This window comes from Gopherus flavomarginatus, chromosome 2, assembly GCF_025201925.1.
Source record: "Gopherus flavomarginatus isolate rGopFla2 chromosome 2, rGopFla2.mat.asm, whole genome shotgun sequence".
Taxonomy (NCBI): Eukaryota; Metazoa; Chordata; order Testudines; family Testudinidae; genus Gopherus; species Gopherus flavomarginatus.
In genome coordinates, this window is record NC_066618.1 from 256,232,261 (window position 1) to 256,242,804 (window position 10,544).

Below are 10,544 nucleotides of genomic sequence, written 5' to 3' on the forward strand. Positions count from 1 at the left end.
GTTGATGCTGTGGGTGCAAACTGAAAGGTTCTTAGGTCACATTAAGATCATTCTTTTTAAGGGGATTACATAAATGTGAAGTAGGAAACTTTTAGTTCACACCTTCAGCATCCACACACAGAGGAGTTACAGAGCAGCACTTTGGTGCACACCGCTAGTCACACTCTCATAGTCCAAACTGCAGGGCAGTGTAGACATCCCCAAAGAGACTTCTCAGAGGCTGGTCCAAGATTGTGGAGCTCATAATGGCAGAAACTGCCTCAAGACTCACTATTTTCCAGTCCAATTGCACGTCACGCTTATTCTACTCTGCCTTCATACACAGCACCAGATAATATTCCAACTGTATAGAAACAAAAGCAAAAATTCACTACTGGAAAATTTCTCTCTGTGGAGAAGATTGCAAATGGAACCTCATGACAGATGATAACCAGTTTGTTTAATTTATCCTCGGAAAGCACTCAAATACCACAGTGAGGGGCATGGTATCAAACCCAGAACAGCACATAGAGAGAAAAGAGATGTAAGCAGAGATATGCACAAGTTAAATTGTACAGGAACTTAAAGGCAACGACAAGGAGAGTAAATTTTATATAGAAGGAAATGGCATTGGTGAAATTATCTGAAAGGGACTGATAAGAATGGAGCATTGGGTAGGATTTGGGGAACATATCGGATGGATTGAAAGAGGCAAGGCTAGTCAAGAAAACCAGAAAGAAGGAGACTGCCACAGATAAGGCAAAATAAAATCAAGGCTTGTTAAGGATTTTGGCAGTAGGAACAAGAGGTAATGATTGACTTTTCACCTGCTATATAAAAATGAACAGCAGGATTTAGTGACAGAATTTACATGGGTAATAGTTTTATAATGACCAAGTCATTTTGAATCTGAGAGTCAGGGAGAATGTTGGTATTATAAGTGTAATAGAAGGAAAGAGACATTCCATTGTTGCCAACATTGAGCGCGAGTTTATCATGAAAAATCCAGGTGTTGGAGAGGAACACGGAGATGCAAATTTTCTTAGAGGGGAAGTCACAAGTGAAGAAATAGACCTGTGAATTACCAACATATAGCAGGAGTTAAAGCTACACAATGGCATGAGGTTCTTCAGAGACAAAGAGGCTAAAACAGAGGACTGTGAGGAACTAACAAAGAATGGGAGGAAGGAGGGGAAGAAAAAGTCATTAGTCAGGTGCTCAGGGAGTGGCTGAACAGGTAAAATGCAAATGACAGTCTAATTTTTTTGAAGAATCATGAAGCAAAGTAGTGAGCTCATTTGTACCAGTATGTCAATACACAGAATGTTCTTCTAGCTACCAACTACTTCATGGCAGTGCTGGTGTCTGAGCTCTTGACAACAGACTGATAGATTTGCTGCAGACTGTGGATACACTGAGTTCTTTCCTGTATGAGTACAGAAACATACTGTTCCCTAGCCTTGAAAATTACTTAGGGAAATGGTGCAAATTCTATACAGTCCTTCTATGGTCAAGACATAGAATTTAACAGTCTGTACAATACACGTTTTCTGTGTACAGTAAATGGCAGAATGCAAGTGCTCTGAATTCTTGACTCCATTATTTTGTTCTGCATATATGGTTATGTTTTAGTACTCTACCCACATTTAGATCATAATTTCCATGGATATATATAAACTCACAGAAAGACAAACAGGCTCTCTTTACATGTAGAACTGGAAGAATTCATCCAACAGCTTTGCTTTGTAAATCATTTCAGATCTATTCTATTAAAGCCATAAAGGATATTAGCAAGTGCACTAGGACCTTTTGTATGAAGTTATTATGCTTTGTTACTTTAAGAGTTTACTAATATTATTTAATCTCATGGAATACTTTTTTTAAAAAAAAGCTACTTCCAATTTAAATTAAATTTTTATCTCTAACTAATGGCTATACATTGATTTTCCAGATATTCCTATACCTATCTGGTCTGGTGGTTTTCTGCATTGCTTTCCTAATTAGATATCAAATCATGTCCTATCTTTGTCAATAAAGAGGTGACAAGTAAGTTAATTACAGTAGTTGGGGGATGCAGTGTTCACTTTTCCCTCTGCAAATTACAGAAAGATGTTTATAATGTTCATAAATAGTTATATTTGAACAGTATATGCAAAAAAAAAAAAACCCATATGAATACACAATTAAAACTGAGGGCCAGATCCTCAGATGGTGAAAATCTGAGTAGCTCTGTTGAAGTCACACCAATTCACACCAGTCAAGGATCTGACCCTCAGATTTTAATCAAACAAAAGTTAGAGCGTGTACATACATATTATTGCACCATCTTCCATTACACATTCACACACAATATAAGGAGACCTGCTATACATGTGCCTCTACAGCATTAGAAAAAAATTACCAGTCTGGCAGCCTTCTCATCCTGCTCAATTGGGAACCACACCAAAAGGCATAACAAGCTCATAGAGGTAGAATATGGACATTCCAAGACCCTCAGGCCCCCTCCCAAAAGCAGCAACTGAAGGCAGCGACAGTAAATAAGGGCCTTCCAGCCAACAAATTCTAAGTGTAGCCTCCCAAAAGAGGCTTTACAGTTCACTGACTTTGTAATTCTCTCTACTCTGAATCTTGAGAGGTCTTTTTTGCCCCTCAGTTGCCATAAGCTCTTGACACCCTCTTCATTCCACCCCCTCTTAGCTGTGCAAACCTCCATCTGCCCAGCCTTACTCTTCCTGCCTATTATGCATCTTAATCTCCTCCTCCTACCCCTCACCCACTTCTTTTCCCATTCTATCTTCCTCCCTCTTTACCCACTCCCTTATTATGCCTCTCTCCCCTCTTCCCCACTTTAGTCCAAGCACAGCACTACAACCAAAACCCACTCTCTAGAAGGCAGGTTCTCATTTGGTGTAAGTCAGTATAGTTGAATATCTAGTCAAAATTCACAGAGCAGTACTGATTTCAATTGAAATAAACCACATTACATCAGGATCTGGCCCAGAGCTTCTGGAACATGAATAAGAACATATTAACAAATGTGTTTTTTTTAAAAGACATCGGACTAACATGACGTTTACCTGCCATCCCCCTGTCCGTTTTGCTTTCATGTTTTATCCTTTTCCCTACTTTGTCTTTTTGTCTCGTCTCTTTGAAGCAGGGATTGATCTTCCTACAGGTTATATACTGACTTGCTTCCTTATTGGGATCTTTGGGTGCTACCTCAACATAAATAATCAAAACTGTTAAGTGCAGTTCCTTTGTATTATAAATCTATGTTGCGTGATCATGTCTGCAGCCATACTACCTTGATGCTCCAAAGATAAACAAAAACTCATCTGGGTAACTAAAGTCTATCAATGCAGTTTCAAGTGAAATTGTCTTTAAATTGACTTTAGTAGAAGTAAGATGTTCTTACTCATCATAGTATCCTATTCTCACTCTAAGCTACTGAAGCCAATGGAACTACTCAGTACATAAGTTAAGCACGGGCACACAGTTTTGCAGGATAAGGGGCCTTCAACAAAATTTTTAGGTACTGTATGTCTTTTAAGACACTCCCTTGTCAATATGAAGAAACCACAGGGATGCAGCTGGATCACAAGTAATGTTTTTACTTAATATAAACAGGGCTTTGGAGCAGAGCGTGGAGCAGCTCCGGAGCAGTGGAGCTGCAGGTTTTTGCCTGGAGCTGGAGTGGAGCCGAAGCACAGCTCCAAAGCCCTGAATATACGATTCACACGATTTTTACAACACAAAACACAGTGAGCACCACTAGAGGGGTCACCAATTAATTACAGGAATACTACCTTATACCCTACACTAGAGTCTTTAATTACATGATCACACACTATTTTTTTCCACAGGACCCTTTCTTCATGCAGTACGCAAAATGGATGGTGTTTGCTGAATAAGCAGCAATTCAATATTTTGTTTGCTCTTCTGTGTGACATCTAAGTTATTTACTGCACACTATTCAAACCCTGCTCTGAAGGCAGCAATATTAATTTTGTGATGGGGTTTTATCTGGTGCTTATTACTCAATATCTGAGTGCTCCACAAACATTAATTGATTTTCATGACACCCCTGTGATATAAAGGTATTATTCCCATTTTACAGATGGAGATCTGAGGTATAAAGAGATTAAGGTCAGAAGTATTAACTAATTTTGGTTGCCCAATTTGAGACACCTACGGCCTGACTTTTGAGAACAGTTAGCATTTACATGTTTAAAGCACAATATCCAATTACTTCAGTTATAGTTGCAAGTGCTCAACAGTTCTGCAAATCAGATTCCCAAGCACCCAGAAAATGAACAACACAGTTAGAAGCCACCTGTGAAATGTCTGGTTTGAGATTTGCCTGGCAAAATACTGGAATTCTATGGTAGAGGCAGGGACAAATCCAATTCTCCAGCGCAACATTTAACCTTCAATTAAGCATGTGTTCAATCTTTCTCTTCCTGAAATCCCTGCCTCATTCACTACACAACTTCCATTTTTTGCCACACATGCAGAAGATGTCCCACAAATAACAGCCTCCTTCATTATACAAATTTGATTCATCCCAGAGCATGGCACATCCTGTAACACTGAATAAGTTGGGGTCCTGTGGAAAAAATAGTACGTGATCATATAATTAAAACATAAATCATAATGCGTACTCACAAGGAGACTAAACTTAAATCTGGCATTTACTAATTTTGTGAGTGCTTGACTTTGCAACCTTAACATTCTTTTAATGCAGCTTTTTGGGTGTAGTTTCCTAAGTTTTTAAAGAAGCAAACTTCAAAAACAGGAATTCGATCAGTGGCATCATATTCATACATCAGTGGCATCATATTCATGGCTCATCAGCAGGGCTGGAACTTTTAGATCCAGTACACACTTCTAACTCTTGAACAGCGTAACCAACAGCAGTAGTAAATTGTCAGTCTCTATGTAGACCAGCAACTAGGGGGGCTGAGACACACACTTTGCCAGTGGGGTTCAAAGCATGGAGGCATTGGAGGTTCTCATCAACACACACACACACACACACACCAGCCTAAAGCAGGAAATTTCAGTCCAAATAAGTAAAGTTTAGCAAAGTTATAAGCAACTGAAAACAGGGTTTGTCAATGGGAAGAGTCAGGCAACCTTAACGACAGATGGCAGTAGCAATTCAACCTATAATGAATTTATGTCAAAAATCAGAAAATTAAATCTTCCTGTTGGGCATATGATTTCCAATTTCTGTCATACATACTACATGAAAGGAACAGCTCTGTTTTCTAAGTAGGTACTGTTGTTACATAGTCACTCTTCAGAGTAGAGTTGCACTTTAAGGTGAGATTTGAACAGAGCTGTAGATATGTGAAATACTGGACAGAGAACTGCAGCAGCGGTTTTAAAACAAACAGTATTTGAAACAGGAAATGAAGGATAACAAAATCACTTGAAATTGTAGTGGAGATAGAGTGAAGTCAATGAGACTAATCAATACAGGAAGTTAACTATGAGAAGCAATTATCATGGGCCCAGTATCTTTTTTTCCTTATTTATACCAAATAGCACAACCCGAAAGAAAATAATGATTGAAACTTGGATTTTTTTATTTTTTTTTTTACACTTTCCATCTGATCAGTATTTCTACTATATTAAAAATTGAACTAAGAGAGTAATGTTTGGATAATTCAAAATGTAAAAGCTTTTTTAAATATATTTCAATGGAATTACACCACGTTTTTCCCATTAGTTAGAAGGCACTAACCCACAGACAGCACTCCCTACAGCTCATAAATTGGCCTATATGAATAACAACGTCTTCCTTGTTTACGATATTGTCCTCTCCGGTCTAGCTTTTGGACCTCCTCTTCCCACTGTCATTCTCCACATTCATCTAGCATCCACCTTTGCTCTGTCCATTCTCTCAAACTTTTCACTTTTGGTGCAAGAACTTTCTCTGCTGTAGTTTCTGCCATCTGGAGCAATCTTTCTGTATCTATTCAATTTGCCAGCTCTTCACCTATTTTCTAATCTAATTTTATCACTTCTTTTCTCACTATGCCTCCATATTCCTCTTTACTTCTTTTATTGGACTTAGAGGCTGCATGGTGATGAATGAATAATACTATCACTGTTCTGTGTTTGAGACTGCAAGCACAATACAGCAGAGATCATGTCTTCTTTGTTTTGTATAGCACCAAGCACAGTGTTGACACTCAAATAATAATTTATTCACATACTGTTCTGCATTTAGCTCTGCAAAGAGTCCTGGGATATATAAGCTACACAAAATAAAGTTGCATAGTACAACTGGAATAGATGGTTAGCTAGGTGAAATAAAGAAAAATACTACTAAACCTACTGCTTAAGGAAATCCAGAAGAAATGTAAAACAAAGAAATTAGCATCTTTCATTTTAAGAATGCCTGGGGTAAATGTTTAGTCAATCATCTGAATTATAGTGGTAGGGCTACACACAGCTAGTGAAACAAAAGCACCTGGGGTGCCATGACATTTTCTCATGACCTGCAAACATAATTCAAACTGAAAGAGTAAAAATGTATCTCTAATCATAGGCAGTTGCAGATAATTTTAGGACACTAAGGCTGCATTCATGTGGGTCCTTCCTAAGAAAACACATGCTAGGGCTTTTTCTTCTTCTTTCAACCTTTGCCACAGACCACCTAGGTTTGTCATTACATGAAACAAAGTTCCTTTATGAATGGCAAATGACATTTAATTTCATTCCTTGGATTGGGTTTCTGTCTCATCTTCAGCATTAGAAAAATAACTATTCACTCAATCACATGTCAAAGAATATTTCAACAACAAAACTGCATATTAAAGAGCAATAACATGAATTGTGTTTCTTCATCTTCTCTACCAACATTACCATGCTGTTTATACAGTTAGTGCATAATACTGCAATGATATATGAGATCATCAGTATGGTGACGCGAAAACAGTTTCAGTGTCTGTGACTGATAAAGTGTGGAGGTATTAAAACATTAAAAAAGTTAATCTTTGTAATAATCTCCTGAAAAGTTTTTATAGTAATTTAATGCATTGATCATTTTAATATTTAATCATTGTAGACTTCATTTTAAATGAAGGTATCCATAGCATTGAAAAGCACTTGATTTTTTATTTAAAAAAATAATCAGTTGTATATGCTTCATGTAATTCTCTTCATTTTTTTTTTTTTTATTTAGTAAAAAAGGGAACCTGTTAGCAAATGAAACATTATTTACAAGAGAATACCCATAACATTTTCAGACAGGGATTGTGCCAGAACACATACATTTCTGTAGTTTCACAACAGAAAACACAGTCTTGTTTCTCAGAAGTACGTATGTACTGTGGTGTATAAGTATGTTGGTTATTTTGTTGTGTTGGTTGTTGGGGAGGGTTTGGAGGACAAGGGAAGCGGAGATAGCCAGGGTGGATGAGACATATACTATTTGCATGCCACTTTCTTTATATGACTCATTCAGATAATACTTTATCCATGATATAATAGGGAACCAGGGCTGTCCACTACGGTACTCGCCATTATAATCATCCTTTCCCTAGAAATACTCTTTGTAACATTCACCATCCTAATTTCAAGGATAGTTCATAAAGGCACTGCAAAATATCCTATTATACAAAGCATATCCTCTGTAATTAGGAACTTCTGTTGCAGAGTAAAATATTTTTGACCAGTTACTACGGAAAGCTATCCCAGACAAACCACCAAAAAGCTTCCCAATTCCTTTTCGGAGGAAAAGGGATGATTTTAACTACAATTTAGTGTAAATTGGGGGGGAGGGAGGTAAAAGAGAAAATACTATTTGTCTAGTTTATTTTTAAAGTTTTGCTTTTAAATAAATTTAAGGTGCCAAGAATTGAGGTTCAAAAGCAAAAAAAAAAGCATAGCAGATCTGCAGCATAACGTTGTGAAAGAAAACAGACAAAATGAGTGAAATAATATCTTTTATTGGACCAACTTCTGTTGGTGAGAGAGACAAGTTCAGTGTAAGTTTGAAAGCTTGTCTCTCTCATCAACAGAAGTTGGTCCAATAAAAAAATATTTCCTCACCCACCTTGTTTCTCCTATATCCTGGGACCAACACAGCTACAACATTGCATGCTATTCAAAAATAGTAAATCCTACAAGCCAATCCACAATATAATTATGGCGTCAAAAGGCTTTGTGGTATTGCAGAATAGTACATAGGCCTTGTAGGGACATGTGTTCAAATCCTGCCTTGGATCAAAATTCCTTTGTCTCGCTCTTTCTTATCCATATCACAAAGCTAACTGTGCTTGAGAAGCTCCAAAATGAAAGACGAAAAGCTTCAGTTCTGAATATAAATAATCTGTCAGAGGCATGATGTATGCCACAACCCTAGCTCAAGTTAATATTATTAGTCCCTTATTTTCAATAAGCACTAAACTCACTCAGGATTTTGTATAAAGGTATACATCTGGCTTCAAGTTACAATTTGACACCATCAGTTTTGCAACCAGAGCTGTGGAGTAGCTAAAAAACAATACATGAAATATGATAAATGAGTTCATGATTTGACACCAGGGCTGCTCCCATCACAAGAAGTTCATGGCTAGTAGTATTTAATACTGAACTCCATGAAAATAAACAGACTTACTTCCACTGGGAGATGTATTACCAGTTCCAGTAGTATTCTCCATTTAAATAAAAACAACCTTTCTCAACGCACTATATCCTTAAAGCAAGTTAATTTTTTGAAGTTTTCTGTTTTCAGCAGCAAAAGTTATTTAAGACGATTTAAAGTCTAACTTTGAGTGGCTTTGTGTTCTACTGAACAGGCTCACATTAATAAATTTAATTGCTAAGAGAATTTACTATTTGGTAAGGAACAAGGATATAGGGGAACAATGGCCATTTCCCAGAAATGCAGAGTAACTCCCAGCAGAACGATCAGTTGCACAAGCGAGCTTTGTTCCTCATCTTCCCTGTGTTCACGTTTAAAATACTGACCTGGGGCGGTGCTTTATCTCTGAGGGCTCCACGTAGGCACAAACCAAGTCCTCCTAGGAGGGTAAATTGTACTGATTCAAGATAAACGCGATCATGCCAACCTCAGAGTCTGCCAAGGAGTGTCCTTTGGGAACAATCCCAACCTTCCCCGCAGGGCCTAGCACGTTTTGGGGAGGTGAAGAGACTCTGCCAACGAGCCCCTTTGAGGAGCGGCAGTTAATTCTTTGTAAGTATCAGCCACTGCTGCACTCCCAAGGCCCCAGTCGCCACAGCTCCAGAGCCTGACCGGGAGGAGCCGCGAGCAGCGGGTACAGCTTCATACAGGGCAGCGCCCGCACCTGCTGCCTCCAGGGCTGAGCCGCCCCGGAGCCCTGCCAGGGCAGTTGCAGTGAGGGCGGGGTGCGAGTGTACAGAGACTGGCCAGGTGAAGGCCACGGGGTCAAGATGACGCAAGTGGAGCGAGTGGACGCGCTGCAACCGCCAGGCAGCCTGGGCCCGATCCGTTCCGGGCACTCCACGCACCGCCCCCAGACTGGCACCATTTCCCCCAGGGCCTTCCCCGCCCGCAACCAAAATGGCCTCCCCGAGCAGGGAGCCGGGTAACGTCACTTCGCCTAGATTGGCAGCGCACCTGAACCAATCGCGGAGATGAGAGATTCTGCTCGACCAATGAAGAGAAGGCAATAGTGGAAGAGGGCGGGCCGCCGATAGCGCTGGCCACGCTCGTGCGATGATCCGCTAACGGCGGCGGGACTCTCTGGGTCGAGTCTGCCGGGTGAGGTAACGGCTGTGGGGGAAGCGCAGTGGCAATGGCTGCGGCTGGTCCGGCGCGCTCCTTCCTTCGCCCCAACAACGTCAGCAGCGGCCCGATACCTCCTGGGCTGACCGGGCGAGCTCCGCCTCCTCTTGCCGCTGCTGGGCGGGCTCCTCAGGGCAGGGCCTCCCACTGCAGCGACGGGCGAGCCCAGCCCACCGCCGCCCAAGGCAGCCTGGCGCAGGGGGCTCCAGCGTCCACGGCCCAGCCGCAGAGCTCGATGGGAGGTGCGGGCTCCAGTCTCCCCTTGGGGAACCCAGCCCCCATCCGGCCTGTTGGGCGCTCAGCGAGGAGGCTCTTGGGGCTCCTCCCCCCCCGGGGCCAGCAGCTGCGCTCTCAGGCTTCGCAGGTGCCTGTTCCGAGCCCCGTGGAACATGTGGCCTCTTGGTGACTTAGGCGGGCCAGTGCTTTGTACTTTACTCTAGGTGTAAGGTACCTTGCAGCTCGCTGGCTAAGCAGTGCTCGCCTACCTGCCAACTCTGCCTGCTTACGAGGGATCATCCCTATTTTTTAAACTGTTCTTGGTGTCCAGTGTAGTTCAAAGTCATCCATATTTTTCTTTGCTAACATCCTTATTTATAGCTTTCTGGTGGTGGCAGGTATGTATCTGTTGTGTTTATTATATAAAGTGGATAAAACTATAAATACAACCTCCTCCAGTTCCTCCCAAACAGGTCAACATGATCAAAAAGCCTATTTCACTGGCATGTTAGTTGAGCTCCTGGCAACACAAATTAGGAATCTGTCACAGTTATGCCTGTTAGTT

At 40.8% G+C, this 10,544-nt stretch overlaps 1 protein-coding gene across 14 annotated transcripts in view; it reads right to left on the reverse strand.

Moving 5' to 3' along the window:
• The window catches only part of TRIQK (triple QxxK/R motif containing), a 210,396-nt gene extending 200,394 nt beyond the window's left edge, over nucleotides 1-10,002 (reverse strand). For 2 of the 14 annotated variants that reach the window (XM_050941449.1, XM_050941447.1), the window contains exon 1: nucleotides 8,965-9,517. The gene's annotated coding sequence lies outside the window, so the exon portion shown is untranslated. Of the gene's footprint in view, nucleotides 1-8,964; nucleotides 9,521-9,595 lie in introns of those variants that run through there. The other 12 variants (XM_050941461.1, XM_050941455.1, XR_007772661.1 and 9 more) reach the window with 12 other exon arrangements.
• Between the last annotated feature and the right edge of the window lie 542 nt (nucleotides 10,003-10,544).